At 38.7% G+C, this 12,363-nt stretch overlaps 1 pseudogene; it reads right to left on the reverse strand.

Annotated features, from left to right (window-relative positions):
* Window positions 1–4,101: 4,101 nt before the first annotated feature.
* LOC108592348 (fatty acid-binding protein 5 pseudogene) lies at window positions 4,102–4,513 on the reverse strand (annotated as a pseudogene).
* Between the last annotated feature and the right edge of the window lie 7,850 nt (window positions 4,514–12,363).

A 12,363-nucleotide genomic window follows, 5' to 3' on the forward strand; every position in this document is an offset into this window, starting at 1 on the left:
TCCTCACCTTACTAATGGAGGAATTTGAAGAGCCATCTGGAAGCTGAATCTGTACATGGATTGTTGTGGTTTTGTTGATACCTACTGGCTTTTGCAGTAGTAAGCTTTATTAGCTTTTTCAGATTTAAACATCTAAGGTACTAAGACAAACTGGACATGTTGTAAAGGATGTGCTTGAATTGTTCATAGGTCCATGAGGAGAGATAATCCAACCCTATTTATTGTATTTCTGTGTTTTTTTTTTTTAAGAGACAGGGTCTTGCTATATTGCCCAGGCTGGAGTACAGTGGCTATTCACAGATGTGATCATAACTCACTGCATCCTTGAACTATTGGGTTCAAGCAATCCTCCTGCCTCAGCATCCTGCACAACTGGGAATTACAGGTGCACACCACCAAGCCCAGCTGAAGTCCTGTTTATGTTTATCTTTAATTTTTGTACTGTAAATTATCCATTTGTTCTTACATGCTACAAGAATTATATTCAAACATTTTCCTCATATCATTGCAATTGATATTAGGAATTATATTTAAACATATAAAAGTTATATATGGAGAACTATAAAACATATAAAAGTTATACGTTGAAATATAATTCCTAATATCAATTCCTAATATCATTTCCTAATATCATTGCTTCTTCATTGCTTATGCAAGGAAGAGGAGACATGAGTAATAAGGAGACACCATGTTTAAAGTGGCTTAAGTGTCTTCTTACATTGAGCTTTGTGTAAAATGTAACCTGAACAGAATGATGGTGTCTTCTGTCTTTTCCATGAAATTTCTGTACACTTAAATAATTTTTGTATATACCAACCAAGACCAAATTGCAGCTTTTTCTTTACATTTTTTAAATATTTTCTCTGTTCACTTGACCTTTCACTAACCCTTTGAGTTCAATGGAGCATATTACACCATATAGAAACGGTTGGGGGAAACAAATGGCATAGTACAAAAGATGTAATCTATGGAGGTAAGTCATCCAGAAAAACGTGGAAGGAATGTTTAATTTATTTTAAACCTCTGAATACGATTGCCTTTTTTCTTTCCAGTTGTGCACATTACATTCTTTGTGTGAGACAGGAAAAGTTATTGAATTCACATCGATATAAAAATCCAACAGTAGTTCTTATAAAAATTAAGATGTTCCAATTTAAATGACAATAGGAAAGCAGCAGAAATTTAAGGCATTTACTTCCTTGATTTAGGTATATGGCTATACCTAGAGTCAAGTTAATCTCATTTGTCAGCAGCTGAAATGACTTCCTGTGTTTTTGTTCTTCAATTTTAGAAAGATGCAAATGTGGGATCCCAGACTTATGGAGAACTAGAAGGAAGTGGTGTGTGTGTGAGTGCGTGTGTATATGTGTGTGTGTGTGTGTGTGTATGGTGTGTGTGTATGGTGGTAGAATGAAAATACGACTGATATTTTGATGCTGATTTTATCCCAAAACCAGAGCTATAGCATATGTGGCTGTGGTGGCATGAAAATAATGCACTTACACGAGCATACTTATCACATGTGTGTTTGTGCTTATGTATATGTGCATAAACATGTATGTGTACCTTGTACATTTGTGAATAGTATACTTACATAATTAATTTTGGAATTAGGATTTAAAAAATAAGCAGATATAGAGTACAGTAATATGGGAAGCATCATTTCGAAAGGTTTACTTGAATATTTAGGTTATTTGGGTTTTATTAAATCCCCGTGCCTATGGGTTTTCTCATCTTTTAGCTCAGCAGCTGTCAACACTGGATTCAATAGAATCATCTGGGTAACTTAAAAAAAATTATAGTGCCCAGACTCCATCTCCAGAGATTCTGATTTAATTGGTTTGGGAGTAGAGTTGGGCATTGGTGATTTTTACAAGCTCCCTTGGTGAATCTAATGTGCAGCCAGGGTTGGCAGCAACTGCTTTAGCCATGTGTTGGTAAGCAATCCCTGGCAGTACCTAACAACAACCAGTTGGTGATCCAGAGTTTGTGGATAGTTTTCCTGCCTCATTGTGGTAGTTGCTGAAACCCAGAGATGCTGAGGTCTTCAAAAAGGCACCATCTATAGCTTCAGGCAGAACACCCAGGAAGAACAAAGCAAGGGAAAGGACTCAGGAGGACCTAAAAGTTGGGCAATTTGCACAAGATTCAAAACCTTAGTGGAGTCAGGACTTGAACCTAGGTCTTCTATAGTGATGTGGTTGAGGGTCAGGGCTCTGGAGTCAGACTGTTGGGTTGGATGTGTTGGCTCCTACAGAAACCAGCTGATTGAAGGATGATGGGCATTTTTTTTTTTTTTGTCTGCCTGGTAAAGACTTTTAGCCTCTGAGTTCCTGAGCCAGTGATGTTTGGGAAAGAAAAGTATAGCATTAGTGTCAGTCTTATGTAGCAGGTTTTAGCTACTTAACCTCTCTTGGCCAATGTTTCCACACCTATAAAATGGAGTGAATTATTATTATGCCTATTTCATAGGTTGCATGGTTCACAGGATTAAATGAGGTAACAAATGTAAAACCACTGTGACTGTACCTCACACATAATATCTCCTCAATACATGTGAACTATTATTATTAATATTTATTACCTGACTACATTTTATTCTCTATTATACTGTACTGCTTACTCAGATTGTTTATATAAACTGCAGTTTGAAGTTTTATTCCCATGTCCTGAAAGCTTTTGGTCATAGGACCTGGATGCTAAATCAGATTCTTCACTTCAACATGGTAGATGAGCCTTCCATCTTCTTTGATAACAGTTCCTTGTATGACTTCAGTTGTCTTTTCTTCTAAGCCAACTATAGATGTAAAGAATAAATCTCTATTGCTTATTTTTCATTATGCCCTAGGAATAGAAAAGGGGGTAAATGTAAATAGCATTAAAATAGATCCATGTACAGATCTATTTTATATTAATACACATCCATATAAGAATGGAATTTTGCTGTAATAATCATATATTCCAGGTATAATTTAAAATACTTTAAAAACTTTTTGTTACAGAAATTTCAAAAATATACAGGAGTGCCTGTGTATGTATAGTACATGAATCTCTATATAGTCACAATTCTTTTTGTTTTTTGAGACAGGGTCTTGCTCTGTCACCCAGGCTGGAGTACAGTGTTGCCATCAATGGCTGTCTGCAGCCTCAACCTCCTGGGCCCAAGTGGTCCTCTCACCTCAGCCTCCCAAGTAGCAGGGACTGCAGGAGTACTGCCCTGCAGGAGGACTGCAGGTACTGCCATGCCCGGCTAATATTTGTAGTTTTTTTGACAATTCTTTTTTTTTTTTTTTTGAGACAGAGTTTCGCTCTGTTGCCAGGCACCAGGCTGAAGTGCAGTGGCGCGATATCAGCTCACTGCAACCTCCGTCTTCTAGATTCAAGCAATTCTCTTGCCTCAGCCTCCTGAGAAGCTGGGACTACAGAAGCATGCCACCATGCCCAGCTAATTTTTATATTTGAGTAGAGATGGAGTTTCACTATGTTGGCCAGGATGGTCTTGGTCTCTTGACCTTGTGATCCGCCCACTCGGCCTCCCAAAGTGCTGGGATTACAGACAATTCATTTTTAACTATTATCCACTCATGGACAATTTTGTCTATACACTTGTACCCTAACTATCTTGATATCATAAACATTTTTCTCTAAGCAGTTCAATGTGCTTCTCAACAACATAAAGACCTTTAAAGAAAAATGCTCACAATACCAGTACTGCACGTAAATGTAGCCCTTTATGCATTAAGTAGTAGTATTATCTCCATTTCATAGATGAAGAAACCAAGGCACAGACAAGTTAAGTAACTCGCCTAAGATCACACAGCTAGCAAGTGCCAGAGTTAGAATTTGAAACCAAGTAATCTGGCAATCTGGCTACGTAGTCTGTGCCCTTTTTTTTTTCCTAGCACAAACATATTTATTTATTAACCAAAGGGATTATCTTGATCAATCCAACACTTTGAAATAGCTGTGTGTAAATGTAAAATGTTTGTGATAGACATAACTAAACGCAATGAAAAAAAGGAAGCACTATGGGGATTTGTTCATTGAACTGAGCTTGTTCATTCTTGTAATTATTTCCTGCCCAAAATGATGCTGGAATTTTTATTCTACTTTTTCATAGATCTGAGTACAGGTGACAGTGTTCATGACACAGTCCACCACTAATTTCATCTTTCAGTTTTCTTGCTATTGTGCTTTCCTTCCCATCCCACTCCTGATGCTGAACCAATGCACCATCTGTAAAGTTGCAGACAGTCTGAGTTTTTCTGCCGTCAGCTGTGGTTTCTTCAAACTTCTCTCTCAGGGTACAAGAAAACTGTGTTGTTTACAAAGTGCTCTCAGTTTTTATGGTGAGATTTTTGCCATCGCACATGATGATACAATCTGGTTTGGCCATTGTGCCCGTATTTCACAAAGCTGTTCCCACTCTTAGTTCCTTCATGTATTCATCAAAGCCTTTGCTGTCCACCAGCCACCATCTTGAACCGTGGCCATGGCGGGTGTGGACCCGCATGTGGGATGTGTGGGGCATGGTTGGCATGGGCAGCCTGCTAGTTTGTGTTCTTAACCATTTTTGAAATATCAGCTTCTCAAGTGAAAAAATAATGCAATAAACAATTTCTTCTCAATGAATACAAAGTTTTTGTTTTTGCTTTTGTTTTTTTTTTGAGATGGAGTCTTGCTCTGTTGTCCAGGCTGGAGTGCAGTGGCACGATCTTGACTCACTGCAACCTCAGCGACCCCCCTTCCCTCCCTACCATTCAAATGATTCTCCCATCTCAGCATCCCCAGTAGCTTGGATTACAGGTGTGTGCTATTACACCCGGCTAATTTATTGCATTTTCAGTAGAGACAGGGAGGTCTCACCATGTTGGCCAGGCCGGTCTTGAACTCTTGGTCTCAAGAGACCCTCCTAGCTCAGTCTCCCAAAGTGCTGGGATTACAGGCGTGAGACACCGTGCCCTGCTGAATACAAGGTTTTGTCTTTTAGTGTTTTTAATGTCCTAATTACATAGATGTCCTACTGGTGACCAAAATTCAATTTTGCCTTCTGCAGCTGCATGGCCTTAGGTGTCAGACCCAAGTTTGAAATCTGGCTCCTCTGTTTATTACATGTGACTTTATACCCATTACTTGTCCTCTGTAAACCACAGCTCTTCTGTCTGTTGTATGACGATATAATAACACCTACTTTATGCAGTATACTAGGAAGAGAGTTGTATATTTCCAAATGTTTCAGTGTTTCAGTATGTAAATGCTAACACATGGAAGTGTTTTTTATTTAAACCTTTGAAAGGATATGATATACTTGATTAGATGGATTCTCTAGATTTGATTGGTTAGGCAGCAGTCTCTTGAATGGTCAAGAACTGCCTTGATAAAGATGCAGTGCAGCTGATTTAGAAATGCCTCTTAATTTATAGCTGGAAAGCTGTCAGCTTGTTAAACCAAAATAAATGTTATAATATGTCAGCTTATATGAGCCAGGGAACATCATTTTCAAGAAATGAAGCCCCTCTCTTTGAGCTACTTTAAAGTCATTTGTCAACATCCTTTGTAAAAATACAGTGAAAATTCTCAAACACATACGTACATCTTTTGTTGCCTGGCTTCTTCCACACCAGCCTTCAGCTGGGATCTACATTGTGAACAACAGCTGGAGTGTGAAGAATGTTAAGACCAGGGAGAGTAAAAGTGGATGTGTGTATGTGTGTGTAGGGTCCATATGTGTGACTACCCTCTAAAATTAAATAACTTGTTTCTTAATCACCTTCTATTTTGCAATATATGTGCTATTCCTATATACCAAATATTTGAATAATCAAGGTTTTATCATGCACAAAGCATTTTATGGTATTTTTCCTTTGCTCTGTGACATCTGATATTCAGAAACTACCTTCTTCTGGATTCTCTTAATTTTTTTCTTTGTTCATATTAGTTCTTCTCAGGGTTTATATTGAACAATTCAACCTTGTCAAGGAAAAATCATGCTTTCCCAATATTATACTTAATTGTGTGCCCTGTTACACTAACCCACATGATTTATAGATCTTACACATTTTGACTACAATGGCATTCCCTTTAGTATTCCCACTAGGTGAAAATATCACCTTGTAACCTTGTTCTCTCCCCTTTCTTGTCTTTGTTAGGTAAAAATGAAAGGGTTATTTTGATTTACAAGCAGCAGCTGAGCTTGGCTCTCACCTTCAAGATATCCTTGCACAATGAAAAAAGCAAATGTTATTTTGCTCTACATTATATTTGAAATTTTTTCTTCACATGTCTTTTAAATCATCTGTTTGGCCTAAGGCTTCTTGCTACCCCTGGCTTTGGAATCCCTCCAAACCTAGCCTCACTTTACATGGGTTGTAAAGTGAGAATGGCGGAGGATGCCGATTATTTGAAATTCTCTGTTGAAATCACATTTCTTACCTGCAGCCGTTAGGTGTATGGGGGAAATTAGGCTACCCGCTTTCCCTAAAGTTGTGTCAAGGTAATAGCTTATACTGTCTCATCAAACACTGGGCAAGGCTTAGATGGCATATCAACTATTTCGAATCTTACATTAACAATCTCTGAATGAAATAAAACTCTAAATTATGTTCAGCTTAGGGAATTGAATCCTAGGTATAAAGTTAAAAAATTGGGGATGGTTTGTTATTTGGATGAGTTTGGTTTTGCAGTTAGCTGATGCTTCGTTTTGTCTATCAATCTGTCTACGGCTTTTTCCAATCACCTTTTTGATGCAATAATAAAATATAGAGCTCATTGACTTTTGTGTATATTTGGGTAACTACCGCTCTGAGCAAGATACAGGACGTTTCCATCCCCTCCAACTGTTCCTCATGCCACCCTCAGAGTGACAAGGAAGAACGTCCATCAGAGACTGTCATTCTTAGGAGAAAATGTATCCTTTAAACCCAGTTGTAACCATGCGGCTTCCCTATAACAAAAGCCACATTCACTGTAATGACTTTATTACAAGTAGACACACGCAGGCAGGCAATGAGCCCCTGCAATGACTGGCAGCTCAAAGAGGAGGAGGGGAAGGGCTGGTGGAGGTGGGTGGATGGTGGGCAGCGGTTTATTATAACCACAATCAGCTCAAGATGCTGCTATTAGCCTCAGAGGGACCTGGTTTCCTGTGGTGTTAGCAAAAGGGATAAATTATAGTCGGCATCTGCAATGAAGGACAGCAAGATGACCCAGAGGGGAAAATGTCAGATGTGGTAGAGGTCAGAGAGCCTGGTTATTCAACAAATGCAGGTTTGGAGCAGAGATCAAAGGCAGATGCCAGAGAGTAAAATGGTGTTAGAGGTATGTGCTCAGTAATAAGTATACAAGGTGTACCAAACACTGGTCAAGGTATTGAGCCGTCAATAAATCAAACAATTCTGCCTGGGCAAGGCAGAGATAGGACTTCATGGTGGTGGATTTCACAGATGAGAGGATGAGACAAAGGCAAGGAAGCTGCTGACTGCAATTAAACAGGGTTTATTTTTGATGAGATAGGTCTGAATTCTTTTCTCACCACATCTCTGTGGGCGTTTGATATTGTTCAGACAGCTCAATTAGAGGATTTTGATGCCTTTAGTCACTCAATCAATCATCTGTAGTAAGGTTTAGATTGTTTGCATGCTGTAATGTGCTGATGAAGATGGCAGTTAGATCTTTCATTATAAGAATGGTGAGACTGCAGCAGGGGAAACACAAGCTATTTCTGATTTAAATTGTCTGCACATGATCAGATCAGAAAAGAATAGTTTGGAAGACAAATAAGATAAAAGCCTCAGTTTTGCCCATGTGCCAGGCTCTATTTATTTTTTATTATTTGATTTATGCAACATCATCTAAACTGAAGTGCTTGCAACTTGGTCCATAAGACATCTAGCAAGTAAGGACTACTCTAGAGAGTGGATTCCGAATAAATAGTTAAAATAGATTCTTCTAGTGGATACTGTGGTCTAATTTCACACAGTTCAGACTAATTTTCCAAAGCAAGAGGATTTTGGTGATGCCAGGACACAACAAAGCCTCCAGCAGCAGTGGCATATTGGTGTTTTCTGCCATTCTGACAAAGAAGAATGCCAGCAATAGTTAATCCTACAGGTTCTCCATAGAATGCCTGAATTTCCCTTTGAGAGACTCACTGTGTCTCACCAGAATTCAATCCATTAAGTTTTATTTGTGAAGTTCCTCCAACCTCCTCATAAATAGAGATGCACATTTTACAGTATACTAAAATATCTTATCCTTTCCATGCTATATGGCTGTGTCTTCCTATTTAAATAAAATAAATAATCCTTAAATATACATATATTCTTTGCACAGACGTGTGCTTAAATTACCAACTGTTTGTTGTGGTTGTTGTTAATTTACAGCAAACCAGTGTGTTCTATTATTATATTTCTCCTATGACAGAAGCTTTTAGTACATGCTAATTCTCATAAAACTAGCATCCTCAACTCATTTCCTTGGAGACTGTAAGAAAATCCCAAATTTATCAGGATCAGAATATAGTACCACTCAGGAAATTTTAGTTATGATCTGTTTCCAAGTATATTCTGATTAAGCAAAAAAGCACATACCAACTTTCCTCTCTAATTCTCCAAATCACCTTTGAAATACAATCCCCTATCTTTTCCCTAACCTTTGGAGGAACTAGTTTTCTTCTCTCTTAATTATGTTTTAATTCTTTAAATGTGGTTAGATAACAATGACTTTGACTTTCCATCTTACAGCCATAAAAGACTTTGACCTGTTGGTCCTAATAAAAGATTTATGAACCATGCCCTGCTAAATGACTTTACTCCCCGTCTCTCCCTTCACCCAGATTCTCTTGGTGGGTGATAAAACACTGGATTGAAACGGACACATTTGGCCTCTGTTAAAGCTATTTACGGTGATTTCTCTGCTGTGAGCATTATACTTCGGGCAATCAGATGCTCCTTTTATGGGGTCCATCTTGTAACATGTTCTCTGAGTATTCCGAGAACTCCTTTGGGGCCAGCAAATTATCCCTCTCCCCAAGTGCAGTTATATAACATATCCTAATCCAGGAGAAGCAGTGCATATAGAGAAGAAAAATAGCACAAAATGGAAAAGCACATTCAGTTTTTTAAAGAAAGCATTTAACAAAAGCCCATTTGATTTCTCTTTGCCCATACTCTTAGCTTCTTGTAGTGAGATACTTTAGAAATGGGCCGCCAGTTGTCCAGAGGGCATGAATGATTTTCACTCCTTGCTGTTTTGTTTCTGAAGGATTACAAACTGGGCTAGCCATCTAAAGATTCATTCAGGTAAGCAGACATAGATGTCAGAGTTTATTCTGAGACTCTGAATGCTCAGTTTTTCTGATAAATACATTGTTGCACTTTTCTCCATTCATCTTCCTGATGAGTATTACACCAGCTAAAGAAATTTAAAATGAATTCTCCATCCCTAGTCTTCTCTGAGATCTAGCGTTAGGCTTTTATGCTGCTATGGCTACATAAATATTAATATCTGTTTGAAAAAGACATTTTTAAAGATCAGAATATTTTTAAAAACAGATTTAATTAAAAAAAATTTTTTTTATTGCATTTTAGGTTTTGGGGTACATGAGCAGAACATGCATGACAGTTGCGTAGGTACACACATGGCAGTGTGTTTTGCTTCCTTTCTCCCCTTCACCCACATTTGGCATTTCTCCCCAGGCTATCCCTCCCCACCACCCCTCCCACTGGCCCTCCCCTTTTCCTCCCAATAGACCCCAGTGTTTAGTACTCCCCTCCCTGTGTCCATGTGTTCTCATTTTTCATCACCCGCCTATGAGTGAGAATATGCGGTGTTTCATTTTCTGTTCTTGTGTCAGTTTGCTGAGAACGATGTTCTCCAGATTCATCCATGTCCCTACAAACGACACAAACTCATCATTTCCCATTGCTGCATAATATTCCATGGTGTATATGTGCCACATTTTTCCAATTCAGTCTATCGTCAATGGGCATTTGGGTTGATTGCAGGTCTTTGCTATTGTAAAGAGTGCTGCAATGAACATTCGTGTGCATGTATCCTTATAGTAGAACGATTTATAATCCTCTGGATATATACCCAGTAATGGGATTGCTCGGTCAAATGGAATTTCTATTTCTAAGGCCTTGAGGAATCGCCACACTGTCTTCCACAATGGTTGAACTAATTTACACTCCCACCAACAGTGTAAAAGTGTTCCTATTTCTCCACATCCTCACCAGAATCTGTTGTCTCCAGATTTTTTAATGATCGCCATTCTAACTGGCGTGAGATGGTATCTCAATGTGGTTTTGATTGGCATCTCTCTGATGACCAGTGAAGATGAGCATTTTTTCATATGATTGTTGGCCTCATATATGTCTTCTTTCATAAAGTGTCTGTTCATATCCTTTGCCCACTTTTGAATGGGCTTGTTTGTTTTTTTCCTGTAAATCTGTTTGAGTTCTTTGTAAATTCTGGATATCAGCCCTTTGTCAGATGGGTAAACTGCAAAAATTTTTTCCCATTCTGTTGGTTGCCGATTCACTCTAATGACTGTTTCTTTTGCCGTGCAGAAGCTGTGGAGTTTCATTAGGTCCCATTTGTCTATTTTGGCTTTTGTTGCCAATGCTTTTGGTGTTTTGTTCATGAAGTTCTTGCCTACTCCTATGTCCTGGATAGTTTTGCCTAGATTTCCTTCTAGGGTTTTTATGGTGCCAGGTCTTATGTTTAAGTCTTTAATCCATCTGGAGTTAATTTTAGTGTAAGGTGTCAGGAAGGGGTCCAGTTTCTGCTTTCTGCACATGGCTAGCCAGTTTTCCCAACACCATTTGTTAAACAGGGAATCCTTTCCCCATTGCTTGTTTTTGTCAGGTTTATCAAAGATTGTATGGTTGTAGATATGTTGTGTTGCCTCCGGTGCCTCTGTTTTGTTCCATTGGTCTATATCTCTGTTTTGGTACCAGTACCATGCTGTTTTGATTACTTTAGCCTTGTAGTATAGTTTGAAATCCGGTAGTGTGATGCCCCCCGCTGTGTTCTTTTTGCTTAGAATTGACTTGGCTATGCGGGCTCTCTTTTGGTTCCATATGAAGTTCATGGTGGTTTTTTCCAGTTCTGTGAAGAAAGTCAATGGTAGCTTGATGGGGATAGCGTTGATTCTGTAAATTACTTTGGGCAGTATAGCCATTTTCATGATATTAATTCTTCCTAACCATGAACATGGAATGTTTCTCCATCTGTTTGTGTCCTCTCTGATTTTGTTGAGCAGTGGTTTATAGTTCTCCTTGAAGAGGTCCTTTACGTTCCTTGTGAGTTGTATTCCAAGGTATTTTATTCTTTTTGTAGCAATTGTGAATGGCAGGTCATTCTTGATTTGGCTTTCTTTAAGTCTGTTATTGGTGTAGAGGAAGGCTTGTGATTTTTGCACATTGATTTTATATCCTGAGACTTTGCTGAAGTTGCTTATCAGTTTCAGGAGTTTTTGGGCTGAGGCGATGGGGTCTTCTAGGTATACTATCATGTCGTCTGCAAATAGAGACAATTTGGCTTCCACCTTTCCTATTTGAATACCCTTTATTTCTTTTTCTTGCCTGATTGCTCTGGCTAGAACTTCCAGTACTATATTGAATAGGAGTGGTGAGAGAGGGCATCCTTGTCTAGTGCCAGATTTCAACGGGAATGCTTCCAGTTTTTGCCCATTCAGTATGATATTGGCTGTTGGTTTGTCATAAATAGCTTTTATTACTTTGAGATATGTTCCATCGATCCCGAGTTTATTGAGGGTTTTTAGCATAAAGGGCTGTTGAATTTTGTCAAATGCCTTCTCTGCATCAATTGAGATAATCATGTAGTTTTTGTTTTTGGTTCTGTTTATGTGGCGAATTACGTTTATAGACTTGCGTATGTTGAACCAGCCTTGCATCCCCGGGATGAATCCTACTTGATCATGATGAATAAGTTTTTTGATTTGCTGTTGCATTCGGCTTGCCCATATTTTATTGAAGATTTTTGCATCTATGTTCATCATGGCTATTGGCCTGAAGTTTTCTTTTCTTGTTGGGTCTCTGCCGTGTTTTGGTATCAGGATGATGTTGGTCTCATAAAATGATTTGGGAAGGATTTTCTCTTTTTGGATTATTTGGAATAGTTTTAGAAGGAATGGTACCAGCTCCTCTTTGTGTGTCTGGTAGAATTCAGCTGTGAACCCGTCTGGACCTGGGCTTTTTTTGTGTGGTAGGCTCTTAATTGCTGCCTCGACTTCTGCCCTTGTTATTGGTCTATTCATAGTTTCAGCTTCCTCCTGGTTTAGGCTTGGGAGGACACAGGAGCCCAGGAATTTATCCATTTCTTCCAGGTTTACTAGTTTAT

Source organism: Callithrix jacchus, chromosome 6, assembly GCF_049354715.1.
Source record: "Callithrix jacchus isolate 240 chromosome 6, calJac240_pri, whole genome shotgun sequence".
Taxonomy (NCBI): domain Eukaryota; kingdom Metazoa; phylum Chordata; class Mammalia; order Primates; family Cebidae; genus Callithrix; species Callithrix jacchus.